The following is a 12,329-nucleotide window of genomic DNA, read 5'->3' on the forward strand; positions in this document are numbered from 1 at the left end:
ATTAATCATTTGTTATTTCAATATAGTAATAATCAGTAGCCTTCTTTTCCTAATTACAAAGCATTATTAAATAATCGCATTCTTTTCCAATTTACAAAGCATAATGAATAGCATTCATTTTCTAGTTACAAAGCATAATTAGTAGCATTCTTTTTAGTTACAAAGCATTGGTTATCTCTATATAGTAATTAGTACTATTCATTTTTCAGGTGACATATTATTCATAGCTGATCAGCATTACTCAGAACTCTCTTAAACTGGTATCATTATTTGGGACTGGTAATACATTTTTTTTTAGCAATTCATTGCGTTGGGTAATTATAGAGGAAAGCAAGAGAGAAAAATTTGCTTCTGGGTTGTTGGTGTAAATGAAAATGTGTAACGTCATTTGTCATAAGTCAGCTGTGGCAAGATTATGAAACAAGTAGAGTATATGTAATCACATTCATAGATGACATAGATTTAATGAACAACTGCTTATAGCACATTAATTTCATAAATAATTTCTCCTGCAAAAATATATAAAAAAATGGATTATTAAGCTGAAAGAAGAAGCGCATTTTATGCTGAAAAGTACTGAACTTCGAATTAACAGGTAGTGAAATGTGTAAAAAATGTGTTCCATAGCTGTCCTTTTCAAAACCTTCCGTCATTATACTATGCAATGTAACACCTGCTGTCAAAGCAAACTGCAACAAATACTTAAATAACTACATAGCATAAATACATAACTTCAACAATATCCTCATCTGTAAAGAAAAAACTTCATTATCCATCACTTCATTACTTATATTATCATAACTCCATTATTATCATCACCTGTAAAGAAAAACTTCATTATCCATAGTAGCATATTCTTCATCATTATTCATCAGCATTCATTATCATCTGCAAAAAAATATCACTCATTACTCATTACATAACTATTCCTTATCTCTAGCATATTTCATCACTAAAACTAAGATGTGTAGTTCTGTCTGACAGCCTGCATCAATCGCCTTGTATTCTGAAAGAAAAAATTAGTTAAGACTGCTATTCTACGATGTGTATAGTATATTCTTGTTAATGCTTGTTAATTCTGATCCATTTACTCTTCCTCATAAGGTTTTTGCATCTTCTTTCGTTTATTCCGTAGGTGAAATTCCCATTTCTGTTTAATTTATTTCCTTTACTCGGTATTTCCTTCTGAAAATGATGAAGAAAGATTAATGTCTTGCATTTAAATCATATACCAATTAAATAATGACTGGTTTATAGTAACATAATTTGAGCATACAGCAGACCATGACAGAAAACGTAATATGTCAAAAAACATACACAGTGTTCAGATGCAAAAATGTACACAGAATATCATACAGCAGCAGCAAAAAAAATGTAAAACAGTCACGGTGTTGAGATATCATAGGGAAAAAGAAATATCAAAGTCAACGGGTGTTTGTTATATCTTAACCATTTCATAGTGCATACAAACAAAACATGAAAACAATCGTACATACATAAACAAATGATGACAACTTGCCAAGAAAAAATGCGATAATCATCAGTAAGTAGTCATGTGAATATAATTGCATAAGTAGTCATAAAATGTGTAAGTTCATCTGGAAAAATGTGCACGGTCTGATGTGTAACGGCAAGAAGAGCATAAAGGCGAAAATTAAAGACTTTAATGGAGAAAAAATTTCATAAAAATTGATATGTCACTAGATAACATTGCATAATTATTCATAAGATACGTAAGTTTCTCTAAAAAAAAATGTGCACAGTCTGATATGTAACGACAAGAAGAGCGACCTACTAACCTTACCTTGCCGGGCACTTGCCAAGAAAAAATACGATAATCATCAATAGGTAGTCATGTGAATATAATTGCAGAAATAGTCATAAAATGTGTAAATGGCATCATAGCATGATAAATCATAAAGTGTCTTCACTCAATAAAGGGTTTAATGTTAGAGACATGGTGGTTGCCTTTACTTTTTCTGGTTCTCAGAGTTTCGACGTGTACAACATTGGGGTGAGGAATGCTGCGAATCCGATATGGACCTGCGTATAGAAGTTCAAATTTACTGCACTTACCTTTTATTCTGCTGGATAAATAGTGTGTACGTACTAATATCTTCTGTCCAATGTGAAAGTCTCGGCGTGTACAAACCTGTTTTTGCTGTCTTCTCCGGCGCTCTGCGGCACGTTTGATGTTGTTCAGCGCAATGTCAATTATTTCGTGATGTCTTAATCGACGAGATGTAGGAAAATTTACTAATTCTGTAATTTTGTTTGGTGGTTCAACGTTTTTCAGTATAACAGACGGAGATAGCATAGTAGATTCATTTGGAATGGAATTAATTACATCTTGGAATGAGAATATGTGTGTGTCCCAATCAATATGTCTTTTGTGGCAGTATATTCTACACAGTTTACCAATTTCTTTCATTAATCGTTCACAGGGGTTCGAAGAAGCATGGTACCTGGATATATATATCGGAGAAATGTTTCTAGCTCGTAACATGCGTGTCCATATAGCAGAACGAAATTGTGATCCATTGTCAGAAATTACTTTCATCACATGCCCTATATGAAATAGAAAATGTTTTACAAATGCTTTCGAAACGGTTTTAGCAGTAGCTTGGCGTAACGGAGTGAAGGTAACAAATTTTGAAGTGAGTTCAACAGCGACAAAGATGTAGCAAAAACCTCTATTAGTTCTCGGAATTGGACCAAAAATGTCTACTGCGGCCATATGTCTTAATTTAACAGGTACAATTGGATGTAATGGAGTAATATGTGAAGTTGTGTCTGACTTCGCTTTCTGGCAAATTTTACATGACGCTAAAACTCGTCGTATACGTTTCTCCATGTTGGCAAAATAACAGTTCTGTCTCAGTATAAGAAAACATTTTCTAGCTCCGTAATGTGCGTAGCTTAAATGAGTATACCATATTAATTTGCTAACCAGTTCGTCAGGAATGCATAATAACCAATTGTTGCTGTCAGGATGAGAGCGGCGAAACAGAATGTCATTGCGTACAGTGTAATGGTTCCTAATCGTAACATTATTCCTATCTTGCCAGAGGTGTTTAATATCTTTCCACATATTGTCTTTATTCTGCTCTTGTGCTATGTCCTGTAATGACGACGAAATAAAATTATCAAATGCAACTTGCTGAATGTACATGACGCTGAAATTTGCTTTGCAGAAGATGGTTGCGACGTCTTGCTGATTGTTGCTGAGAGAACGAGATAGTGGGTCTGTAAAACATTTTGTGTGCCGCGCCGGCCGAAGTGGCCGTGCGGTTAAAGGCGCTGCAGTCTGGAACCGCAAGACCGCTACGGTCGCAGGTTCGAATCCTGCCTCGGGCATGGATGTTTGTGATGTCCTTAGGTTAGTTAGGTTTAACTAGTTCTAAGTTCTAGGGGACTAATGACCTCAGCAGTTGAGTCCCATAGTGCTCAGAGCCATTTGAACCATTTTTTTTTTTGTGTGTGCCGGGAATGTGAACTATTGTAAAATTAAATTCCTGTAAATAAAGCTTCCATCTGCTTAATCTGTCATGAGTGAATTTAGCCGAAAGTAAGAATTGTATCGCTCTGTGGTCTGTGTAGACGGTGGTATATCTTCCATAAAGAAAATGTCGAAATCTCATAAAAGCCCATACAACACATAACGTTTCCAGTTCTGTAACAGAATAATTTCGTTCAGCAGGTGACAGAATGCGACTTGCAAATGCGATGTTTTTAATTACTGTAGAGCCATCTTCTTCAATTTCCTGAAAAATATGTACGCCTAAAGCGGTGTTGGAACTGTCGGTGGCAATGGAAAAATTTCTGGTAAAATCTGTGTGCGATAAAAGTGGTGCATTCAACAAAGCATGTTTTAGGTTCATGAATTCAGAATGTGCTTGCTTATACCAAGACCAAATAGTGTTTTTACCTGTCAATTGACATAATCTAGGTGTGTCTAAAGCAGAGTGATGAATAAATTTACGAAAAAAGTTAATTAAACCCAAAAAACTGCGTAGTTGCTTCTTCGTCTTAGGAACAGTAATGTCACGTAGAGCTTGAAGTTTTTCCGGATCAGGCGCAATGCCTTCTGCTGAAATTACGTGCCCAAGAAATTTTATAGAAGTTTTGCCAAAGTGCGATTTACTAAGATTAACTGTAAGTCATTGTGCATGAAACGTTTGTAACAGTCGTTCAAGAATCATATTGTGTTCAGACCAGTTAGCTTCTGCGATAAGAATGTCGTCTACGTACGTCGTAATTCTGTCTTTAAGTTCTGTCGGAAGTATTGTGTTCAAACCGCGAATAAAAGCTGCAGAACAAATAGTTAAACCGAATGGTAATTTGCAAAATTGATAACAGTCGCCAAAACAGAGAAAAGCTGTATACTTTCTGCAATTCGGATGAAGTTGAATTTGCCAAAATCCCGATTTCAGATCTAATGTAGAATAAATAGCCGTACCATGAAATTTCTGTAGAAGTTCCTCTAGTGTCTGTGGTCGATCTGTTTCATTAATAATAATGTCATTAATGTGACGTGAATCAAGTACGAGGCGAAGTGAGCCATCTTTTTTCTTAACAATATGCAGCGGGTTTATGTATGGACTAATTGCTGGTTCAATAATTCCTTGGTCAAGCATATCCTGCAATTCTTTTTTAACTTGTTCTCTGTGGATATACGGAATGGGATAATGCTTGGCTTTAAATGCGTCGTGCTGTTTGACTTGAAATTCATACATAAAACCGGACATAGAAGCAGGAATGTTGTCGAAAACTGGAGCTTGCTGTAAAAGAATTTTGTGTAGTTGCGTGCGTTCGTCGTCTGTATTTGCACTGCTTTGTTTAACTTTATCAGAAATCATCTGCATTACGTCGTAGTCAGCTTCGTCTGGAGTGTTATAGTTATGTACGTACGTATCTGCGAACAATGTGGAATTACTGTCTATGTTACGTGTTGCGGAAATGACCTCTGTACGATTAATTCTTTGTTCTTCCGCAGATGATGAGTGCTGAAATTCTAAAGCCAATTGCACATTTTCGTCCTTCAACATTAAATAAGAATTCTGAAAATCAACCACTGCGTCGTGTTGTATGAGAAAATTAGTACCTAAAATAACGTCTGTTGTCAATAAAGGAACAATCCAAAAATTTTAGTGAAAAGTATGACCTGCAATACAAAATGATAAATGTGTGTAATTTAACGTCTACTCCTTTACTCGATACCGCTCCTTTTACTTTCGTTTTGCCTAATGGTAATGTAGGATAGGTATTCTCGTTATTACACTCGTTGAAAGTTTCTTCATTTATTACTGACATAGGTGATCCAGAATCGATTACTGCTGAAAATTTCGATGAACCAATTTTAATTTCGATGACAGGATGTGAAATGGTTTTCTGAATAACTGGTCTTTCCTGCAAAATAGTGTCTCTGATATCGTCAAAAGTAATTACATTTTCGTGACCAATATTTTGCGTGTCAAAAGTAGTGATTGTGTTACTGGAAGATGCGACCTGTACAGTATCTAGTCAGATTCTATCTGACGTGTTGTTATTCTCAGGAGGATGTTGTGGCATTTCTACTATTTGAACTGTTCTGTTACTTCTTCCAGACGTGTTACGCTCTGGATGATACCTACTGTCGGGTTCATTCATGAGAATATGCTGCTGCTGATCATTTTGTTGCTGGTAGGACCGACTGTTATTAAACGTACGCTGATAATTGTGCTCATCGTTTTTACGTCTGTCGTAATAGTCATTCCTATACGGTGCATTGCGATAGGAATTGAAATACTGTGTTTTCTGTACGTAATTATTTCCTTGCTGCCGTGCTTTACTATTTGCTGTACCAGGGACTATACGTTCACGCGGCGAAACATTAAAGTTAGGTTGACCTTGTGCATTACATTGTTGGTTAGGTATGCTAACCGACTGGTTTTAATGCTGTTGTGGTGGAAAACGTCTATTGTTACAAAAATGTGGTTCCTGTTGCTGACAATTTTGACAATATTGATAATTGGAATTTTGTCTGTTATTAAAGTTTTGGTGGTTGTCATTCCTAAAGCGTCTGTTACTTTTACTATTGAAATTACGTGGTTGATCGTAATTACTGTAAGTTTGCTGGCCTTGGTTGTTATATGAAAACTTTTTGTTTACGAAGGAATAGTCTGATTGCTGCACTTCTAAAAGCTGTAACAGATCCCTGAATGCCGAAATATTTTCCTTCTGCTGACCCGTTAAAAGTGACACTCTTAATGATCATGGCAACTTAGAAATACATAATTGAATGAGTGCAGATTCACTGTATGGTTCACTTAGGTACTGGTTTTGTTGGACCTTGTGCTCAAAAAATTGCGTGACACTGGGAAAATTTGTGTTCTCATAATTTGGTAAACTAATTAGCTGATCTTTAATTCCGCGCTGTGTCGTCCTCGACCAGTACGCTGACAGAAAAGCATTCTGAAATTCTTCTACCGAGTAGCATTGCCTCGTGATCGGTCTCATACGAGTTGCCGGTTCGCCTTCCAAAAAACTGCAAATAAATTCAAGTTTGTGTGTTATGGGCCAAGTCGGTGGAAAGGCAAAGCTAAATTGTTGTATCCAGTCCAGTGTGTGAATCTGTGTTCTGTCATTTTTAAACACTTTAAATTTTCTCACTGACAGAAAATGTTTGTAATCAAAATTATCGTCTCTGTATGACGGAACAGGTTCAGTATTGTAAGAGAATCTATTTGTCTGTATCTGTTCGGAATCTAAGTCCCGTACTCTTTGTAGATTACCCAAATTATACGCGCTGCGTGAGTCTGACAAATGTTCGCAAAGTGGCGTCTGCTGTGATATGTTATTAACTGAAATACTTTTCATCTCTGTTACTTCTTGCTGTAAACTTGACAATTTTCTACGCAACGTGTTATTAGACGAATCGATCTCATTATTTGTCTGCTGTAGATTTTGAAATTCAGGTGTTTGATTAAATGAAATCGGTGCAGTATCGTCTGATTTATTGTCATTAGTACTTTCGATAACATCAATACGACTGGCCAATTCATCATATTTTTCAGTCAGTATTTTTGCCTGATCATCGGTTTTAGTGTCAGAGGCATTAATCTGATTTTGCAATTTACGTGTAGTTTCGTTCAATTTTTTAACGTCAGCTTTGACGACATCGGAATCCTGTGTTAGTTGTAATTGTTCGAGTCTGTCGGTCACTGTTTGAAAATCTGTTGTGTATGTGTCTGTTTTCGATTTAAGATCGGAAATTTCCTCACGTAATTCTGTGTTCGACTGTTTGATGGTATTAATTTCTTCGGACACTGTAGCAATATTGTTGTCTACGTATGTTTTTGCCTTCGCAAACAATTTACGTTTGTCTTCTTGTCTCTGTGCTGTGATTGTTTCCATTACTTGTCGTTTTACTTTATTTTGATCCTGTATAAATTTGTGGAAACGTGTATCACTGTTTTGTATGTGCTGATTAAAGCGCTCGTCAATTTGAGTGTTCTGTTGTTCGAATTTCGCGTCTATCTTTGCGTCCATTGTGCGCGAAAGTTCTGCTGTCATTAATTTAAATTCGTCGTGTAATTGTGTAGCTTTTTCAGAGCATTGTTTAGCGACTCCGCTAATTTCGTTTCTAAGTGTTTCTGTTGTAGCTGTTTGCATTTCCCTTAATTCCTGAGCAACAGACCTAATTTCTTCGCTACTTTTTCTTGAACAAGCCTCAATTTCCTCGCGTAACTGTTCCTTAGTCTCATGACATTGCGCAGCAACGTCTCTAATTTGTTCACTAAGCTGTCTGGAATTGTTGTCTAATTTTTCATTTAAGTGTTGTTTGAGATTTTCGTTATCTTGTTTGTTCTGTTCTCTAAGTTGTCTGAAATCTTCACTCTGTTGTCTGACCTGTTAATTAAGTTGTTTGAGATCTTCATTATTATTGTCTAGTTTTTCATTCTGTTGTTTGGAACTGTTATCAAGTTTTTCAATACGTTCATTAATTCGTAGCAACAATGCCATAATTGGATTCGACCCAAAGTCAGCATTTCTATTCTCTGTGCTGTTTAATGGTGGATCTGGAATTGTTTCGCTTTCTGTAACCCTTTGGTTATTCTGAGATTTACAAAAAGGTTTATCAGTCGGATGTACACTGTCAGACACTATTTCGGAATTAAATAAATCCGTCGTACTTTCAGTACACCGTCCATTTTCATTAGAAAAATTTGTCTGTACTTTACTTGAATTTTCCAAACCGGGTGTGTTAAGCTGGGCAGCGCTCATTACAACAGGGCGCCCCGCATCATCAATTGTCGTCAAATTAACAGAGGAGACAATTGAGTTCGTTTGTTCATCATTAAGATAAAAATCATCATGAGTGGTTGGAACACACTGATTGTCAGTGAACGCAGGATTGTCATCATTACACTGCGTGTCACAAGTACTATTGGTGAAGTTGTTTAAGTCGGTTATTTCGTTCATAATACCTCGCGATACACTATTCACAGTCTTTCGCGGCATTTTTACAATACTCACAATTAATCACAAATGAAATAAGCACAATGCAAAAAGCAACAAACACAAATACAACAGAGCAACGAATTGCCGATGATCTGAGGAAAGAAAGTCATAAAATTAGTAAAAGCGTGCGCCAAATGCTAATTATATTAAGTAAATAAGAGCAAATATCTGACTAATTTTCAGAAGATTCTCAAAGAAATACGATCCTGGCAGGGTCGCGAAGTGTAACCTTCCCACAAAAATATGAAAATGAAAAGAACTGAATAATAATTGCAAATAGTGCCAAATGTTAGGTTCCCACAGTAATAAAATTCAATGATAATAAAAATGTGCAAAAAATGTTAAGTCCCCACAAAATTAACGTTAAGATCAACCTGATAAATTCTATAAGGTCATCTGCGTTGACCTTAGGCCCTGTGCAATAATCGACCTGATAAATTAAATCTGGGAGGAAAAGCAAAGGAAATATTGTTTCAATTGTAATGATTATTTTCTTAAAAGATTGCTTTGAGAACAAAATTATTATTGGGGCGATTCTTGAACAAATTCATTACAGTTAACATACATTACATTAACAAATGTGCGCAATGCTGCTTCATTACCTTATTTAAAAAATATACCTCGTCCTGAAACTTGACCAGAGACCCATGTCGACGCCCGCCGACTCCTCACACACAACTCAGACTGTCTCGTGCGCGCTACTAGCACGAACGAACTACATGCTCTCGCGACTCGCTACGTACAACAACTGCCTCGCAACTCAACTGAACTCTCGCGCGGTCAAGCGCAGACTAGCAACGATAAATAACTCTCTGGTCAGAGATTCTGTCATGCCTCGCCATCGCTGCTACTGAATACATACGTGTTTCACAGTCTACAACGCTAGAAATTACGTCACGCATATAACTTGAATACAACCTCATATTTATTACATAGTGTTTCTTGAAAAACGTCAGAGCAGATTTTTCTCCGTAAGAAACAATTTGTTTTTCGCCATTAACGGTGTAAGGCGCGCACGTTTCACTACGTAGCAGGAAGCAGTGTCATCCATTTACGTAGTACATATTAACAGCGAGACACGCAGACAGCAAGTAGCGTTTACAGAGACTACGACCATACACGATTTTTTAAATAAAAAATATGTAGCTGAAGTGTGACTAAGAAAAACGTTGATGGTTGTTAATACATCAGACTGCCTTAAAATTTCATTTACAAAGACATAGTAGTAAGATATCTACACTGAAGAGCCTGAAGGAACTGGTATCCCTGCCGCAACACGACGTGGCATGGACTCGAATAATGTCTGAGGTAGTGCAGGAGTGAATTCACACCAAGAATGCTGTAGGGATGTCTACAAATCCGTAAGAGCACCAGGGGGTGCGCAGCTCGTTGCAAGGCATCCCAGGTATGCTCAATAATGTTCATGTCTGGGAAGTTTGGTGGCCAGCGGCAGTGTTTGAACGCAGAAGAGTGTCCCTGGAGCCACTCTGCAAAATTTCTGGACATGTGGAGTGTCGCATTGTCGTGCTGGAATTGCCCAAATCAGTCGGAATGCGCAATGGACATGACTGGATGGAGGTGATCCGACAGGATGGTTACGTACGTGTCATCTGTGTCTAGACGTATCAGTGGTCTCATATCACTCCAACTGCACACGCCCCATAGTATTGCGGAGCCTCCGCCAGCTTCAACAGTCCATTGCTAACATGTAGTCGTCGTTGGCCCCGTCCTTGCAGGATCTTTTTCAGGCCGCAGCGATGTCGGAGATTTGATGTTTTATCGGGTTGCTGATATTCACGGTAAACTCGGGATTTTCACATATAACCGTTTCACAACATCATCGCTATCTCGGAGATGCTGTATCCCATCGCTCGTGCGCCGACTGAACACCACATTAACACTCACTTAAATCTTGATAGCCTGCAATTGTATCAGCAGTAACCGATCTAACAACTGCACCAGACACTTGTTGTCTTACACTGAAGCGTCAAAGATTCTGTTATAGTCATGTGTATTCGAATGTAGAAATATGCAAACAGGTAGAACACGGCGCTGCGGTCGGCAACGCCTCTATAAAACAACAAGTGTCTGGAGCAGTTGTTATATCGGTTACTGCTACTACAATGGCAGGTTATCAAGATTTAAGTGACCTGGAACGTGGGGTTATAGTCGGCACACGATATATTGGACACAGCGTCTCCGAGGTAGCGACGCAGTAGGAATTTTCTCGTTGGACCATTTTACGAATGTACCCTGAACCATGGACCTTGCCGTTGGTGGGGAGGCTTGCGTGTCTCAGCGATACAGATAGCCGTCCGTAGGTACAACCACAACTGAGGGGTATCTGTTGAGAGGCCAGACAAACGTGTGGTTCCTGAAGAGGGGCAGCAGCCTTTTCAGTAGTTGCAAGGGCAGCAGTCTGGATGATTGACTGATCTGGCCTTGTAACAATAACCAAAACGGCGTTGCGAACGGCTGAAAGCAAGGGGAAACAACGGCCGTAATTTTTCCCGAGGGCATGCAGCTTTACTGTATGATTAAATGATGATGGCGTCCTCTTGGGCAAAATATTTCGGAGGTAAAATAGTCCCCCATTCGGATCTCCGGGCGGGGACTACTCAAGAGGATGTCGTTATCAGGAGAAAGAAAACTGGCGTTCTACGGATCGGAGCGTGGAATGTCAGATCCCTTGATCGGGCAGGTAGGTTAAAATACTTAAAAAGGGAAATGGATAGGTTAAAGTTATAGTGAGAATTAGTGAAGTTCGGTGGCAGGAGGAACAAGACTTCTGGTCAGGTGACTACAGGGTTGTAAACACAAAATCAAATAGGGGTAATGCAGGAGTAGGTTTAATAATGAATAGGAAAATAGGAATGCGGGTAAGCTACTACAAACAGCATAGTGAACGCATTATTGTGGCCAAGATAGATACGAAGCCCACACCTACTACAGTAGTACAAGTTTATATGCCAACTACCTCTGCAGATGACGAAGAAATTGAAGAAATGTATGATGAAATAAAAGAAATTATTCAGATAGTGAAGGGAGACGAAAATTTAATAGTCATGGGTCACTGGAATTCGAGTGTAGGAAAAGGGAGAGAAGGAAACATAGTAGGTGAATATGGATTGGGGCTAAGAAATGAAATAGGAAGCCGCCTGGTAGAATTTTGCACAGAGCACAACTTAATCATAGCTAACACTTGGTTTAAGAATAATGAAAGAAGGTTGTATACATGCAAGAACCCTGGAGATACTAAAAGGTATCAGATAGATTATATAATGGTAAGACAGAGATTTGGGAACCAGGTTTTAAATTGTAAGACATTTCCAGGGGCAGATGTGGACTCTGACCACAATCTATTGGTTATGAACTGTAGATTAAAACTGAAGAAAGTACAAGAAGGCGGGAATTTAAGGAGATGGGACCTGGATAAACTGAAAGAACCAGAGGTTTTACAGAGTTTCAGGGAGAGCATAAGGGAACAATTGACAGGAATGGGGGAAAGAAATACAGTAGAAGAAGAATGGGTAGCTTTGAGGGATGAAGTAGTGAAGGCAGCAGAGGATCAAGTAGGTAAAAAGACGAGGGCTAGTAGAAATCCTTGGGTAACAGAAGAAATATTGAATTTAATTGATGAAAGGAGAAAATATAAAAATGCAGTAAATGAAGCAGACAAAAAGGAATACAAACGTCTCAAAAATGAGATCGACAGGAAGTGCAAAATGGCTAAGCTGGGATGTCTAGAGGACAAATGTAAGGATGTAGAGGCTTATCTCACTAGGGGTCAGATAGATACTGCCTACAGGAAAATTAAAGAGACCTTT

Source organism: Schistocerca nitens, chromosome 2, assembly GCF_023898315.1.
Source record: "Schistocerca nitens isolate TAMUIC-IGC-003100 chromosome 2, iqSchNite1.1, whole genome shotgun sequence".
In the NCBI taxonomy this organism is placed as follows: Eukaryota; Metazoa; Arthropoda; class Insecta; order Orthoptera; family Acrididae; genus Schistocerca; species Schistocerca nitens.